Source organism: Salmo salar, chromosome ssa01 (assembly GCF_905237065.1).
Source record: "Salmo salar chromosome ssa01, Ssal_v3.1, whole genome shotgun sequence".
NCBI classification, from domain to species: domain Eukaryota; kingdom Metazoa; phylum Chordata; class Actinopteri; order Salmoniformes; family Salmonidae; genus Salmo; species Salmo salar.
This window is the reverse complement of record NC_059442.1, coordinates 82,795,898-82,811,485: the sequence shown is the minus strand read 5'-3', so window position 1 is coordinate 82,811,485 and position 15,588 is coordinate 82,795,898. Positions and strand designations below refer to the sequence as shown.

At 45.7% G+C, this 15,588-nt stretch overlaps 1 protein-coding gene and 1 pseudogene across 4 annotated transcripts in view; one reads left to right on the top strand and one right to left on the bottom strand.

The window, feature by feature from the left end:
- The window catches only part of LOC106611513 (uncharacterized), a 118,836-nt pseudogene extending 107,313 nt beyond the window's left edge, over positions 1 to 11,523 (bottom strand).
- The window catches only part of rbfox3a (RNA binding fox-1 homolog 3a), a 744,884-nt gene that overhangs the window by 178,100 nt on the left and 551,196 nt on the right, over positions 1 to 15,588 (top strand). The gene's annotated exons all lie outside the window — the stretch shown is intronic.

Genomic DNA, 15,588 nt, shown 5'->3' with positions numbered 1-15,588 from the left:
ACCAGAACTCTCTGGTTCCAGGTAGAACCATATTCATTTTAGTCACTTAGCAGACACTCTTATCCAGAGCAATTAGGGATAAGTACCTTGCTTAAGGACACATTGACAGATTTTTCACCTAGTCAGCTCTGGGATTCGAACCAGCAATCTTCCAATTTCTGTCCCAACACTCTTAACTGCTAGGCTATCTTCCGCCCACTGACAGGTTCTACAGTTATACTTATAGGACACTTCAGATGCGCTTTTAGCACACTGTTAGGTAGTCACATGGTATGGTCGGTACCTTTCAGGTTACATGTGCACAAAATGCAGTGTAATGGTCGTTTTTTTAAATTCAATATAAGGTAGAATCATTACTTTGAAATGTAGATGGGGCATTGTGCTGGTGACATTATCATATTTGTACCAAGTCTTAGTACAAGCGCTGTACCAGTTTAAGTGGTTTTATAGTTTTATTTAAACAGTTAAGTCAATTAAGAACAAATTGTTATTTACAATGACAGCCTACTGAGGAACAGTTTTCAGGGAAAGAACAACAGATTTTTAGCTTGTCAGCTCAAGGTTTTGATCCAGCAACCTTTTGGTTACCGGCCCATAGCTCTAACCGCTAGGCTACCTGGCGCTCCTACCTGCCACCCCTAGTTATGTTGATAAGGGTTGAAAACCTAATAGTTCCACTCCCCGTTCTGTAATCTTTTTAAGAACTTGTGTGACAATCAAAAGCTGCACTGTTAAACGATGACTTTGCATTTTCCAGTAACTTAATGGCAATTTGTTAGCAGGAAGTTAATTTTTATTTTTCAATAATTTACAGTCAGTTTGCTGCAAGTAGTTACTAATTATTAAGTTACAATAATTGAATGAACTAATAATGCTAAATTCACAGCAACTTCCAGGCATCTAACAGCCATGAAGCTACTGCGACATGCACAGTAACCTCTTAACAGTGCAGCTCTTTAATGTCACATGCTCTTACAAAGATTGCCGAACAGACAATGTTAAATGAACATAACCATCAACCACTGCTACTGACGGTTGGCACAAATACACAATATTCAGTAACGTTGTTGTTTACCATACTTTTTAACAGTGTAGTACTTCATGGCATAAATGAAAACATAGTGGAGAGGGAAAGAACAGGATGGTTCTTCACAAACATCACAGCAGTAAAGAACCCTTCCTGAGCAGTAAAGAACCCTACCTGAAGAATGGTTACACATATCACCCTCACCCCTGACAAAGAACCCCTCAAGAACCTTTTTTTGGTGTACAGATGGCTCCTGTCACACCAAACCAAGATCAAGCTCACAGTCTGTAACAGACCCACAACTCTCTCTCTCTATCTCGCTCTGTTTCTATAATCGTTACATTATTCTCAGTTTCACAACTCATTCATGGGGAGTTTTGGGTTAGAGAGAGAGAGAGAGAGAGAGAGAGAGAGAGAGCGAGCGAGTGAGTAAGTCAGACCTCTGTAACTATTAACATATTTTTTTCCAACACAATTCGTTTTCTCATCCATCAGTTTCACGCAGCTGCCGGCTGGTTCTACTCAATCTCACTTTATTTTTCTGTATTTCCCAGACGACATGAGTGTCATACTGCTTGGCACAGGTCTAAGGATGATTGAAAGAGAAAGAGAGAGAGAGAGAGAGAGAGAGAGAGAGAGAGAGAGAGAGAGAGAGAGAGAGAGAGAGAGAGAGAGAGAGAGAGAGCAACACAGTTACAATTAAGTGACAAATTCGAGAGAGTCCTAGACAGGCAGTTTAAGGGTGTGAGTTTTTCCATATTGGCCAACACTTCACTATACAGTGAAGTTCTCTCACTCTCTCCCCCCCTCCTCTAGCTCTTCCCTCCCTTTCTCTCCCCCTCATTTCTTTCTTTCCCTTCCTCTCGCCCCCATCCCTTTCAACCCCCATCCTCCTCTCTAGATGTATTAGAGTATGATCAGAGGTGTGGATCAGAGGAGTGGGTATTAATTACACTTGATGATTACATTAAAAGAGCTCATTATAAGGCCACTGGTCTACAACAGGGAGGCATTACACCAGTCAGTCTGTGTCTGGGTCTGGGTGGATGCATGCGTGCGTGCGTAAACCTGGGGAAGTACTATCACTATTTCAATGTGTTTCAAACCTGGTCCTAGGGACCCACATGGGTGTACAATTTAGTTTATGCCCTATCACTCACACACTTGATCCAACAAATCAACTCATCATCAAGCCTTTGATTTGAATCAGGTGTGTAAGTGCTTGGCCAAAAACAAAAGTACCAGGGCTGACAAACACGGATCTATCTCGCTTCATCTCTCAACTTCTGTATCTGATAGACCTCCCCTGCAGTGATAGCGTAAACAACTGCTTGACATTGTGCTATTTACCTGAAATGGTAAGTACTATAAGACTAACTACTGTAGCATGTGTAACTGCTGTGATGTAAACACTAACACAGCATGTAAAGTATATATATGGCTGCGCCCCAAATGGCACCATATTCCCAATATAGTGCTCTACTTTTGACCAGAATGCTATGGGCCCTGGTCATAAGTAGTGCACTAAATAGGCATTAGGTGTTGTTTATCCCTTGATAATAAAGATACATGACAACGCAGCAGCTACATATTATGTGCAGCTGCAAAGAAGAGAAAAAGAGAGCAGGCAGAGCTGTGAAAGTGCTGGGTCAGGAGGAATGAGACGCTCTATATTAAGATTTCAGATTGTGTGTGTGTGTGTGTGTGTGTGTGTGTGTGTGTGTGTTGTATTAAGCTGATCTGGATGCAGGGTGTAGCCCAATCACAGGCTCTGATTTATCTAACGTTTTCTAAACAGTTGACAAGGGAAAACAAATTCATGTGGGCATTAAAATACGGTCCCCCATATTGCCGCAACACACGCACCCTGTCAGGTTCCTGGAAGTGGGCTGGCCCTGCGGTCCAACTGGCTGCCATTAGGTTTATTAGAAATCCAATTTTGGAAAGGGAAGAAGGGAGGGAAGGAGGGAGAGAGAGAAGAAGGGAGGGAAGGAGGGAGAGAGAGAAGAAGGGAGGGAAGGATAGTGAGGGAAGGAAGGAGTGGGATAAAAGGCAGAGAAGGAAAAAGGGAAAGGCAGACAAAGGGGAATAACATGGGAGGGATGTAGAGAATGTGATAGACAGATTGAATGAGTAGACAAACATACAGTACAGAGGTAGAAATGATTAAGGGGATATGGGGGTTAAAGCCTGATGAACACAATGGAATTTGGGGTTTTTCTCCACGTGCTGCAGTAGTGGAATAAACTGGGCACCTCACCCTGCACACAAGGGTGGGAAGGGATAGCATGGAGGCTGCGTCGCGAGTGGAGGATGGAGGAATGAGAGAGAGAAAGAGATAGTTGTGAGAGAGAGAGAGAGAGAGAGAGAGAGATGAAGAGGGAGAGAAAGAAAGAGAGCTTGCTGTGGTTTAAAGCAGCATGGTTGTGGCGTGAACCTCGCATTAAAACAGACCCTGGGTTTCCTATCAAAGTTCTGTATGTGTGACTCGATTCATTTCGTCTTTTTCAGAGGCACTTGTTCCTCTATTACAGACGCACCTCTCCTGGTGAGTCCCTGGAATACTGCACCTCTCTCTCACTCTCCCTCATTTTTCAGTGTGTCCTTGTTCCACTTCTCGGTCTCTCCTTTTCTCCCTCCTCCCTCTCCCTCCCTAACTCTGCCTCTCCCTCTTTCTGTACCCCCCTCTCTCTGTATTCAGTGTGTGTACCAGTGATGAAGGACCATCATATTGTGTGGATGACACATGTAACAGGATAGCCATCTTATCATTGCAACACAGACTCTTGTAAAACACAAAAGGACCGTATTTTTTCTCCTCAACTCTCTCTTTCTCAACTCTCCCTTTCTCTATCCTGTTGTCATGCTCTCAACCTCTCTGTCCGCATTTCTCATTTGTTCTCATTCCTCCCAAACATTCAATCTTCCCCTTTCTCACCTTTTCTTGATTCGCAGAGTATAACCTGTACTATACTCTAACATCCATCGCAGTGTGTGGTTATTTGGTACCTCCTCTCTTTCCCCTCTATCCAATTCTTTGTTTGCTGAATCACTCCTTTTCTAGATCTCCCTGTCACACACATAAACCTAACCCTAATGTTAAACCTAGCTCTAAAATTAACCTTAATTCTAATCTTAACCCTAAACCCACTAGAAAAAGCATTTGACCTTGTGGGGACTAACAAAATGTATCCAGTTGGTCACATTTTCGTTCGTTTACTATTTTTGTGGGGACTTCTGGTCCACACAAGTATAGTTAAACACGTCCACGCGCACTAGAGGTCTTCACGGATCAACCTGTACCGGGTCCGGATCCAGAATTCTAAATAGTGTCACAGGTCTGGGTCGGATCTGATATGGTCGTCACAGGTATGTGTAATTTTAACTGACTTGTCCGGAAGGACCCATACAGAGCCGAACGCAACTGCTGCGAGCGAGAGAGAGAGAGGCTACAACGACCAACAGGTAAGCTACAAATTCTGAAGGGAGTTGTTGTTGTTTGTAACTGTAGGACGAGAAAGCACAGGCAGCCTCAATTAGCCTAGCTAACTAGCTTCTTCCGGTTTGATGCAGTCAAGACAGGTATCTACTACGTAATCATATTGGATGATATATAACTTATGCCAGTGTAACTCGCTCACACTCACACACCTACACGCACAGCATGGCCCTTGCTGGAGTGTCACCTCTTTTCACCATCGTGCTCTGGTTAATATAGTATCATAAAACAACACACATCCAGTTGTATAATCCTGCCTATGCCGTGTTACACCAGCACCAGCACCACACATACACAAACCCACGCCCCCACACACGCATGCATGTTCTTGCTCCAGTATACCTGAGGGATGTTGTGTCCTTTGTTCTCCTGTGTGATTGGTGTCCTGCCCTGTACAACCTGACTTTGTTTGCATCCCAAATGGCACCATATTCTCTACATAATGCCTTATAGGCCCTGGTCAAAAGTAGTGCACTACCTATGGAATAGGGTGCCAATTAGGATGCAACTCCTGACTCTCAGTCTTAATCACCAATCATCTGGTAATTACGCCCCTCACACACTAATTAATGAGACATGCCCCGCCTCCGCCCCGCACATTTATCGCGCACACACACACACACACACACACACACACACACACACACACACACACACACACACACACACACACACACACACACACACACACACACAGTAGTTTGTGGGCCATGCCCTGAGGATTAATCTGAGACAGACAGACACAGACAGTCAGACAGACAGACAGATAAATAGACAGACAGGACACTGCAGCTGACCGCTCCCCTCTCATCATCACACACTGATAATGAAACAGAATCAGTCTGCACACACATGCACATCAAGTGTTCTATGTGATTCATTTTTTTCTCTCAATACATATAGCGAACCCATCACCATATAATGGTTGGAGTGAGAGAGGAATGAGAGAGGAGTAAGAGAGGAGTGGGAGAAGAGTGGGAGAGGGGGAATGAGAGGGGTGGGAGACAGAGATACAGTAATGACAGTAGGATAGAACAGGAGAGGCAGGACTGGTAGAGGAGAGGGGGAAGGAGGGACACAGCTAGCGGAGGAGAGGAGAGAGGGAGAGAGATGTAACAGCTTGTTTCTCTGTGACAGGTACACAGGGATCAGCCTTAGCAGGTGTTTAGCCAACATGGACCTACAACAACCTAGTAATGAGAGAGACAGCCGCAGGACAGATGGAGGGAGGGAGAAAGAGACAGAGAGAGGGGTGAAAGAGAGACATACACTGTAAAACCAAGTGTTTTAAATGCGTCAAGGCATTTAGAATTTAAATGAAAACGTGTCACAGTATTTCGATTGTAAACTCCAGAACATGTTTATTCACTTTAATACTTTTTAAACAGATGAACATGTTTTTTCAACACATTGTGTTTAGATATTAAACAAACACTGGGTGTGTTGTTTCTACACTGTAAAGCGTAAAGCTGGATTTGTATAATTCTTTTGAGTGAATGTGAGAGATACCTACCCATGACTGTGTTTGTTAGTGAGAGAGATATAATTATTGCATTCAGCAACTTTTAACTGTCAAGCATTCTCCCAGTGGCTGCCTAATTGAAAGTACCTCAAGAAGCCTTCTTGACCATGTATGTGCATTTCAGAATGTGTTTAGTTATGGTGTAGTTTTACTTGATGTTGTGTTCTGAAAATGCTGGGTCATGGGCCACATCAGATTTGCAAGTTAAGATTTTCATGTTCCTTGGTGTCCACATCACCAACAAACTATCATGGATGGGCTAAACACACCAAGACAGTTGTGAAGAGGGCACGACAACACCTTTTCCCCCTCAGGAGACTGAAAAGATTTGGCATGGGTCCCCAGATCCTCAAAAAGTTCTACAGCTGCACTGTCAAGAGTATCCTGATCGCTTGTATCATTGCCTGGTATGGGAACTGCTCGGCATCTGACCGTAAGGCGCTAAAGAGGGTAGTGTTCGACGGCCCAGTATAGCACTGGGGCCAAGCTTCCTGCCATCCAGGACCTATATACTAGGTGGTGTCAGAAGAAGGCCCAAAAAATGGTCAAAGACTCCAGGCACCAAAGTCATAGACTGTTCTTTCTGCTACCGCACGGCAAGCGGTGCCGGCAGGCCAAGTCTAGATCCAAAAAGCTCCTTAACAGCTTCTACCCCCAAGCCATAAGACTGCTGAACAATTAATCAAATGGACAACCCCCTTTGTTTATACACTGCTACTACTCGCTGTTTACTGTCTACGCATAGTCACCTTACTCCTACCTACATGTACAAATTACCTCGACTAACCTGTATCCCCACACATTGACTCGATACCGGTACTCCCTGTATATAGCCTCATTATTGTTATATTATTGTGGTATTTTTTATTACATTTTTTCCATTTGTTTATTTAGTAAATATTTTCTTAACTCTATTTCTTGAACTGCATTGTTGGTTAAGGGCTTGTAAAGTAAGCATTTCATGGAAAGATCTACACCTGTTGTATTCGTGTCAGGTTGGTGGGTGTAGCTGGTGTATGAAGTCAGGCGCAGGAGAACAGAGATGACTGAAACAACGTACTTTACTCGACAGCACAAAGTAAACAATATACAAAGTGCAAAAACAACGGTTACCACAAAGCATTGGTGATAACAGCACCCGGTACAAACCAGCTGGAACATACCGACCTGAACAAATAACAATCACACACAAAGACATGGGGGGAAACAGAGGGTTAAATACATGACCAGTAATTGGGATATGAAAACCAGGTGTGTAGGACAACGAGACAAAACAAATGAAAAATGGATTGGCGATGGCTAGAAGACCGGTGACGTCAACCGCCGAACACCACCCGAACAAGGAGAGGCATCAACTTCAGCCAAAGTCGTGACAGTACCCCCCCTTGAGCCACGCGTCGACACCGGCCTCGGGGACGATCTGGAGGGCGAGGCGCAGGGCGATCCGGATGGAGGCGGTGGAACTCTCGCAGCATTGAAGGATCCAACACGTCCTCCACCAGAACCCAGCATCTCTCCTCCGGACCATACCCCTCCCAGTACTGAAGGCCCCTTGCCCGACATCTCGAATCCAGTATGGATCGAACGGAGTACGCCGGGGCCCCCTCGATGTCCAGAGGGGGCGGAGGAACCTCCCGCACCTCAGATTCCTGGAACGGCCCAGCCACCACCAGCCTGAGGAAAGACACATGGAACGAGGGGTTAATGCGGTAATCGGGGGGACCTCGTTCACTCTCCTCAGGACTTTAAATGGCCCCACAAACCGCGGACCCAGCTTCCGACACGGCAGGGGGAGCGGCAGGTTTCGGGTCGAGAGCCAGACCCGATTGCCTCACTGCGGTGACGGTCTGCGCCAAATTTCTGGAACCAGTCGCCGGAACCAGTCGTCCACCGCAGGAGCAGGTTCTGACTCTGATGCCAAGGAGCCAGAACCGGCTGATACCCCAATACACACTGGAAAGGGGAGAGGTTAGTGGAGGAGTGGCGGAGTGGCGGAGCAAGTTCTGGAACATCTCTGCCCAGGGCACGAACGCTGCCCACTCCCCCGGCCGGTCCTGGCAATAGGACCTCAGAAACCTACCCACATCCTGGTTAACTCTCTCCACCTGCCCGTTACTCTCGGCGTGAAAACCTGAGGTAAGGCTAACCGAGACCCCCAGACATTCCATGAACGCCCTCCAGACCCTTGACGTGAACTGGGGACCTCGATCAGATACTATGTCCTCAGGCACCCCGTAGTGCCAGAAGACGTGTGTAAACAGGGCCTCCGCATTCTGTTGGGCCGTAGGGAGACCGGGCAAAGGGAGGAGACGACAGGACTTAGAAAAATGATCCACAACGACCAGGATCGTGGTGTTACTCTGTGAAGGAGGAAGATCAGTCAGGAAATCTACCAACAGGTGTGACCACGGCCATTGTGGAACGGGTAAGGGTTGTAACTTACCTCTGGGCAGGTGCCTAGGAGCCTTGCACTGGGCGCACACCGAGCAGGAGGAAACATAAACTCTCACGTCCTTAGCTAAAGTGGGCCACCAGTACTTCCCACTTAGACAGCGCAACGTCCGACCGATACCAGGATGACCAGAGGAGGGTGACGTATGTGCCCAATAGATCAGCCGGTCGCAGACAGCAGACGGAACATACAGACGCCCAGCTGGACATTGGCTGGGAGTGGGCTCTGTACGTAACGCCTGCTCAATGTCCGCATCTATGGGAGTGTGATCCATGGGCCGCTCCTCTGTCATACATCTGGGACAGTGCATCTGCCTTCGCGTTCTGGGAACCTGGTCTGTAGGATAGGGTGAAAACAAAACGGGTAAAAAACATGGCCCACCTTGCCTGGCGAGGATTCAGTCTCCTCGCCGCCCAGATGTACTCCAGATTGTGGTGGTTAGTCCAGATGAGAAAAGGGTGTTTAGCCCCCTCAAGCCAATGTCTCCACGCCTTCAAGGCTCTGACGACAGCCAACAACTCCTGATCCCCCAAGTCAAATTTTTGCTCCGCCGGGCTGAGCTTCTTCGAAAAGAAAGCACAGGGGCGGAGCTTTGGTGGCGTACCTGAGCACTGAGAGAGCACGGCTCCTATCCCAGCCTTGGACGCGTCCACCTCCACTATGAACGCCAAAGAGGAATCCGGATGAGCCAGCATGGGAGCCGAGGTAAACAGAGCCCTCAACTGACCACTGCAAACGTGCACTGGTCCCCCCCTTCAGCAGTGTGGTAATAGGAGCCACTACCTGACCAAAGCCCCGGATAAACCTCCGGTAGTACTTGGCAAACCCTACAAACCGCTGCATTTCCTTTACCGTGGTGGGAGTCGGCCAATTACGCACGGCTGAAATGCGGTCTCTCTCCATCTCCATCCCTGAAATGGAAATGCGGTATCCTAGGAAGGAGACGGACTGTTGGAAAAACAAACATTTCTCACCCTTGACGTACAGGTCATGCTCCAACAGTTGACCAAGCACCCTGCGCACCAGGAACACATGCTCGGCTCGTGTAGTGGAGTATATCAGAATGTCGTCAATATACACCATTACACCCTGCCCATGCAGGTCCCGGAAAATCTTGCCTACAAAGACCTGGAAGACTGACGGAGCATTCATCAACCCGTACAGCATGACGAGGTACTCATAGTGCCCTGAGGTGGTACTAAATGCCGTCTTCCACTCGTCCCCCTCCCAGATACGCACCAGGTTGTAAGCGCTCCTGAGATCCAATTTTATGAAGAAGCGCGCCCCATGCATTGACTCGATCACACTGGCTATGAGAGGAAGCTGGTAACTGTACCTCACAGTGATTTGGTTGATGCCTCGATAGTCAATACATGGGCGCAGATCTCCATCCTTCTTCTTCACAAAAAATAAACTCAAGGAGGCAGGTGAAGTGGAGGGCCGAATGTACCTCTGCCCCAGAGATTCGGAGACATATGTTTCCATAGCCTCCGTCTCCTCTTGTGACAGTGGATACACGTGACTCCTGGGAAGTGCTGCGTCTACCAGAATATTTAACGCACAATCTCCCCGTCGATGGGGTGATAATTGAGTCGCCTTCATTTTACAGAAGGCGAGAGCCAAATCGGCATATTCAGAGGGGATGCGCACGGTGGAGACTTGTTCTGGACTTTCCACCATAATAGCACCGACGGAAACCCCTAAACACCTCTCCGAGCACTTTCGTGACCACCCCGTGAGAGCCCTCTGTTGCCACGATATAGTGTGGTCATGACAGGCCAACCAGGGTAGGCCCAGCACCACGGGAAACACAGGAGAATCAATAAGGAAGAGACTGATTCTCTCCTTATGACCCTTCTGCGTCACCATGCCCAGTGGCGCGGTGGCCTCCCTAATTAGCCCTGACACTAATGGTTGACTATCTAGGGCGTGCACAGGGAAGGGCATATCCACAGGAACAATGGGGATCCCTAAACCATGCAAATGATCTGTCAATAAAATTCCCAGCTGCGCCTGAATCTACGAGCGCCTTATGCTGGGAATGTGGGGAAAAAATCTGGAAAGTTAATAAACAAAAACATGTGAGCAACAGGGGGCTCTGGGTGTTCCTGGTGCCGATTCACCTGGGGTGACACGATAGTGCCCTGCCTGCTGCCTCGACTCCCAGAGGAACCTCCCCAGCACCGACCGGCAGTGTGCCCTCTGCAGCCACAGATGGTGCATGGACCGGCCCCTCCTCCGTTCGCCCTAATAGCAGCACCTCCCAGCTCCATGGGCATAGGAGCGTTGGTGCTGGGGGATGGAATCGACAAACCCCGATCTGGACATCCGCGGGTAGCCAGCAGGTTATCCAACCGGATGGACAGGTCCACCAGCTGGTCAAAGGTGAGATTGGTGTCCCTGCAGGCCATCTCCCGACGGACGTCCTCACGTAAACTACAACGGTAGTGATCGATCAGGGCCCTGTCGTTCCATCCCGCGCCGGCAGCCAGGGTCCGAAAGTCCTGTGCGCTCCTCGTCCCCTGCCTAAGGTGGACGAGACGTTCATCTGCCGCTCTACCCTCAGACGGGTGGTCGAAAACTGCCCGGAAGCGGCAGGTGAAATCCTCAAATTGGTCCAACACCGCGTCTTCTTCCTCCCATACGGCGTTGGCCCAATCCAGGGCTTTCCCTTAGAGACAGGAAATGAGGGCGGACACGCTCTCACGGCCTGAAGGAGCCGGGTGGACGGTTGCCAGGCAGAGCTCCAGCTGGAGTAGGAACCCCTGACATCCCGCAGCCGTCCCATCATACTCCCTCTAAAGAGCGAGCTGAATCCCACTGGGACCAGGTGAAGGAGGGGTGAGTAGTGGTGCCCTTGGTGGTGCTGGTGGAGGTGCTGGAGGACCTCCTCTTCTCTCCTAACGATCCATATTCTGCAGGACACGATTCATGGCGGTGCTGAGATTTTGTAGTATGGCTGCATGCTGCTGTCCGCGCTCCTCGACCCCTAATAGGGGGTTGTCTGCTCCTGCTGACTCCATATGGTTAGGTGTGTGATTCTGTCAGGCTGGTGGGTGTAGCTGGTTTATAAAGTCAGGCGCAGGAGAACAGAGATGAGTGAAACAACGCACTTTACTCGACAGCACAAAGTAAACAATATACAAAGTGCAAAAACAGCGGTTGCCACAAAGCATGGGTGATAACAGCACCCCGGTACAAACCAGCCCGGAACATACCGACCTGAACAAATAACAATCACACACAAAGACATGGGGGGGAAACAGAGGGTTAAATACATGACCAGTAATTGGGAAATGAAAACCAGGTGTGTAGGACAACGAGACGAAACAAATGGAAAATGAAAAATGGATCGGCGATGGCTAGAAGACCGGTGACGTCAACCGCCGAACACCACCCGAACAAGGAGAGGCATCAACTTCGGCCGAAGTCGTGACAATTCGGCGCATGTGATTTGATTTGATACTTTGATACACAATAATGTTTTTTGGAGTAGTTAGTAATTCCTATCGGAATCCAGCCAGAGGGAGGATATCCAATAATTTGAATATTTTTTCAAACACTATCTCCACTGCCATAGTGGCTATAGCGAAAGACAAAGTTCTGAACTCTTGTTCTGAAAAGTATGTTTTCTCTCATGGCCAACTACTAGGAAGTTTAAAAAAACGGGCTGAGTGGGCCGGGAGCTTATATCCATGTTGTCAGTCAAGCTCACCTTGACTGACAACACTTTGAAACGCCCATGTCAAGCAACTTGGATGCAATGAGCAGTGTGGCAGTAAAATCATCTAAAGCAAATTTGGTGAAACACAAAACAACTCAGACAACACTGAAATTGCATCAATTATATCTTATTTTTATTTAATTTGAATTTTTTATGTTTACATCTTCTGTTTGGCATTCCTCTTGGGATGTGGTTCAAAGGAGCACTGATAGATGTGTTGAGTTTTGAATGACCCTCCCTCCGGCCCTTTTTGATCCATGCTGGCTGAAGACCTAGCTAGCCAGTAACTAGCCAACACCAGACACAGATGATAGGAGAAACATATATGTATCTTAGCCATAAATGAACAGGGTAAACTTTTAATTATATTTGCTGACACCCTACAGTCAAATTTTGGCACAAGTAGAGTATCTATCAAGCTATATAAACCACGCCCCTCTGCAAACACACCTTCTCTGATGTTGGTTACAAGGCAGAACTTATTTAAATTAGGTTAGAGAATACCATGTTACCATTAAAATGAGAGTTAAGGTGATGTCACCTTTTCCCCTTAATAATGAATCCAAGTGTTTGACAATGGAAGGGGACCAGTAACTTTATAATCAAACTTCATCAATGTAGAAGTAACAGTCATTTTTCAACAGTCATTTTTCTGGTTTCCTTCAAATATCATAAAATGTAAACATCTTAATCCATTTTAAACTAGAACAACCATCTGATTAATGATTACACATGTTTATTGAATAACATTTCCTGTTCAGTAGTGATGAAATGTAGATAAGACAGACATTCCTAACACTGAGCATCTGAATAAAAGGCATGGGAAGGCACATCAATTTCTAATGACCAAATTTACTTTAAACAGGACAATGGGAAAGCAAGCACTAGTAATTAATATCTGTATTTATCAAAGATGGGGGGCGATAGTGAGAACACTGGGTGGCATCCTTACCTTTTTAAATTAAAGCTAATTATTGCTGTGTTCACATCTATTAATCATTTCAAGCAATAGTGGACCTAATTGATTCAACATTTTTAATAGACTTCAGAAAGAATACCGTCCCATTTTGGTGATATGCCTTTATTCATTCTATCCAATGCCCTTTTGAGTTCACTGAGAGAGATTTGGGCTCCCAGCTAGGTGGCTTCCTCTGTTGAGAGAAGAGGAGTTCTTAATTATTTTAGAAAGGATTTAGTCTGGCTTTACAATCAGAGGTGTACAGTTCTTTATAGAACTGATTCATTTGGGTTCTGATAGTATTTCCCCTGTTTCAGATTCTATAGTTGCTTTTTTCAGATAATTGATAATTACTGTGTAGCTTGTATCCAGTAAACAACTGTGACGATTTCAATGGAAGTAATGGTTGAGTCTTAATCGATGGATGGTATATTCTGCTCTCTGTCTTATCAATAAAGCAGCCCTTTCCTGCAGTCAAATGACCTAGTGGCCTCCTTATTATATTATAGCCGGTGTTTCTATGTCAAACAGTTTTATTATATTTCAGTCTTCTGTGATGCGTATATAGTGTAATATTGGGATGAACATTTTTTTTTTACCCTGATTTAGCCCACAGCAGTCAAAGGTTAAGTTATTTTATAGCTACCTGGTCTCAAAAAAGTGTTTGTTTAGAATGTTTTAACACAATTAACAACATTTCCAATCCTGATATATTTTTAAATTGTGATTAATTCAACCCAGATGCAAATGCAGTTGCATTATTTTTTATAAAACCTTTGGTGGCACCCCATAGAATATGGGGGTCATCGACCAAAGTTGTTTGCACTATTGGTTAGAGCTTGTAAGTAAGCATTTCACTGTAAGGTCTACAGCTGTTGTATTCGGCGCACGTGACAAATAAACGTTGATTTGATTTAAGGTTAAAATCACATCAAACAGGAATTGTGTATAAGCCCACATGGGACTGGCCATCTATCCTAAACAGTTCAGGCCATAGGGATGCAGTGTGCTGTTTTAAAAATGAAAAACAAAACTTCATTAAACTAGGTAAGTCAGCTAAGGCACTGCATCTAAGTGCAAGAGGCATCACTACAGTCCCTGGTTTGGATCCAGGCTGTATCACATCCGGCAGTGATTGGGAGTCCCATAGGGTTGCGCACAATTGGCCCAGCGTCGTCCGGCATTGGCCGGGTTAGGCCGTCATTGTAAATAAGATTTTGTTCTTAACTGACTTGCCTATTCAATAAAGGTTAAATACATTTTTTTTAATAATAATAATAATCTAGTACTGAAAGAAAAAGTTACAGCTAGCTAGCACTGCAGTGTATAAAATGTGGTGAGTAGTTGACTCAAAGATAGAGAAAGACAATACTTGAACAGTTTTGAACAAATTAATTTCTTCCGAAATTAAGGAGAAGCAAGAGAGAAATAGAGAGATTTAGTCATTTTTTTCCACTTTCAGTTTCACTTACTTAGCTAGCAAATGCAACTAGCTAGTTTAGACTACTGAAACACCCTGCTCAAAGTAACAGAGGGATGCTATAATAGCTAGCTGGCTATGACTTTACAACACAACGCTTTTGGTATTACTAATATATTGCCACTGGGGCCCTGTGACTGCTTACTGACTGTCCACTGTAACGTTACTGCATGACTGTAGCGGGGATAAACATACCTGAATTTGTCCAATAAAAACTGTCGTTTGCAACTGATGGACTTATGATTACATCCTATATCAGCTAAATGCAGGCAAGAGTGTGCAAGTGTCACTGTCTGTCACCTCAAATTCATAGGCTAGGTTGTAGCAACCTCATGATGGGTATAGGGAACATTTGATTATCATGTAGTAGCCTAAACCTATCGCTGTTACATTGAACTGGGTGAATGGAATATCAATGACAGTGATCCAATATGCTATAATAGAAGTAAGGCCATGATCATAAAAAAAGTTTTCCTCCCTCATCTTTAAATTATAAGAAAATAAGTCTGTTAATTCATAGTTATTTTGAAAAAGAAAAGTCATGAGATAGCCACACGTTTCAATGCATGCCGCCAGAACCCCAAGAGAGGAGTAATTCTGACGGGAAAGTGAATTGGTCAGGCTGTACGTGTGAGAGGAAAACAGGTATTGGCTGGGAACAGTTCATGAAAGGATACGTGTTTCCTAAGGAGATAGTTGTGAGTTATGTTTTGTGGTACTGCATGTTTTTGTTCATGTCTCTCTCTCTCTCTGTTTCTCTCTCCGACCCTCTCTCTCCTTTGTTCTCTCTCTCCCTCTCTCGTTCCCTCCGTCTCTCTCTCTCTCCCACTCTCGCTCACTCTCTCTTCCTCCCTCCTGATCTCTTTCTCTATCTCTTTCTCTTTTTCACAGCATTGTTGTAATGTATTTTTTCCATCCTACACAAG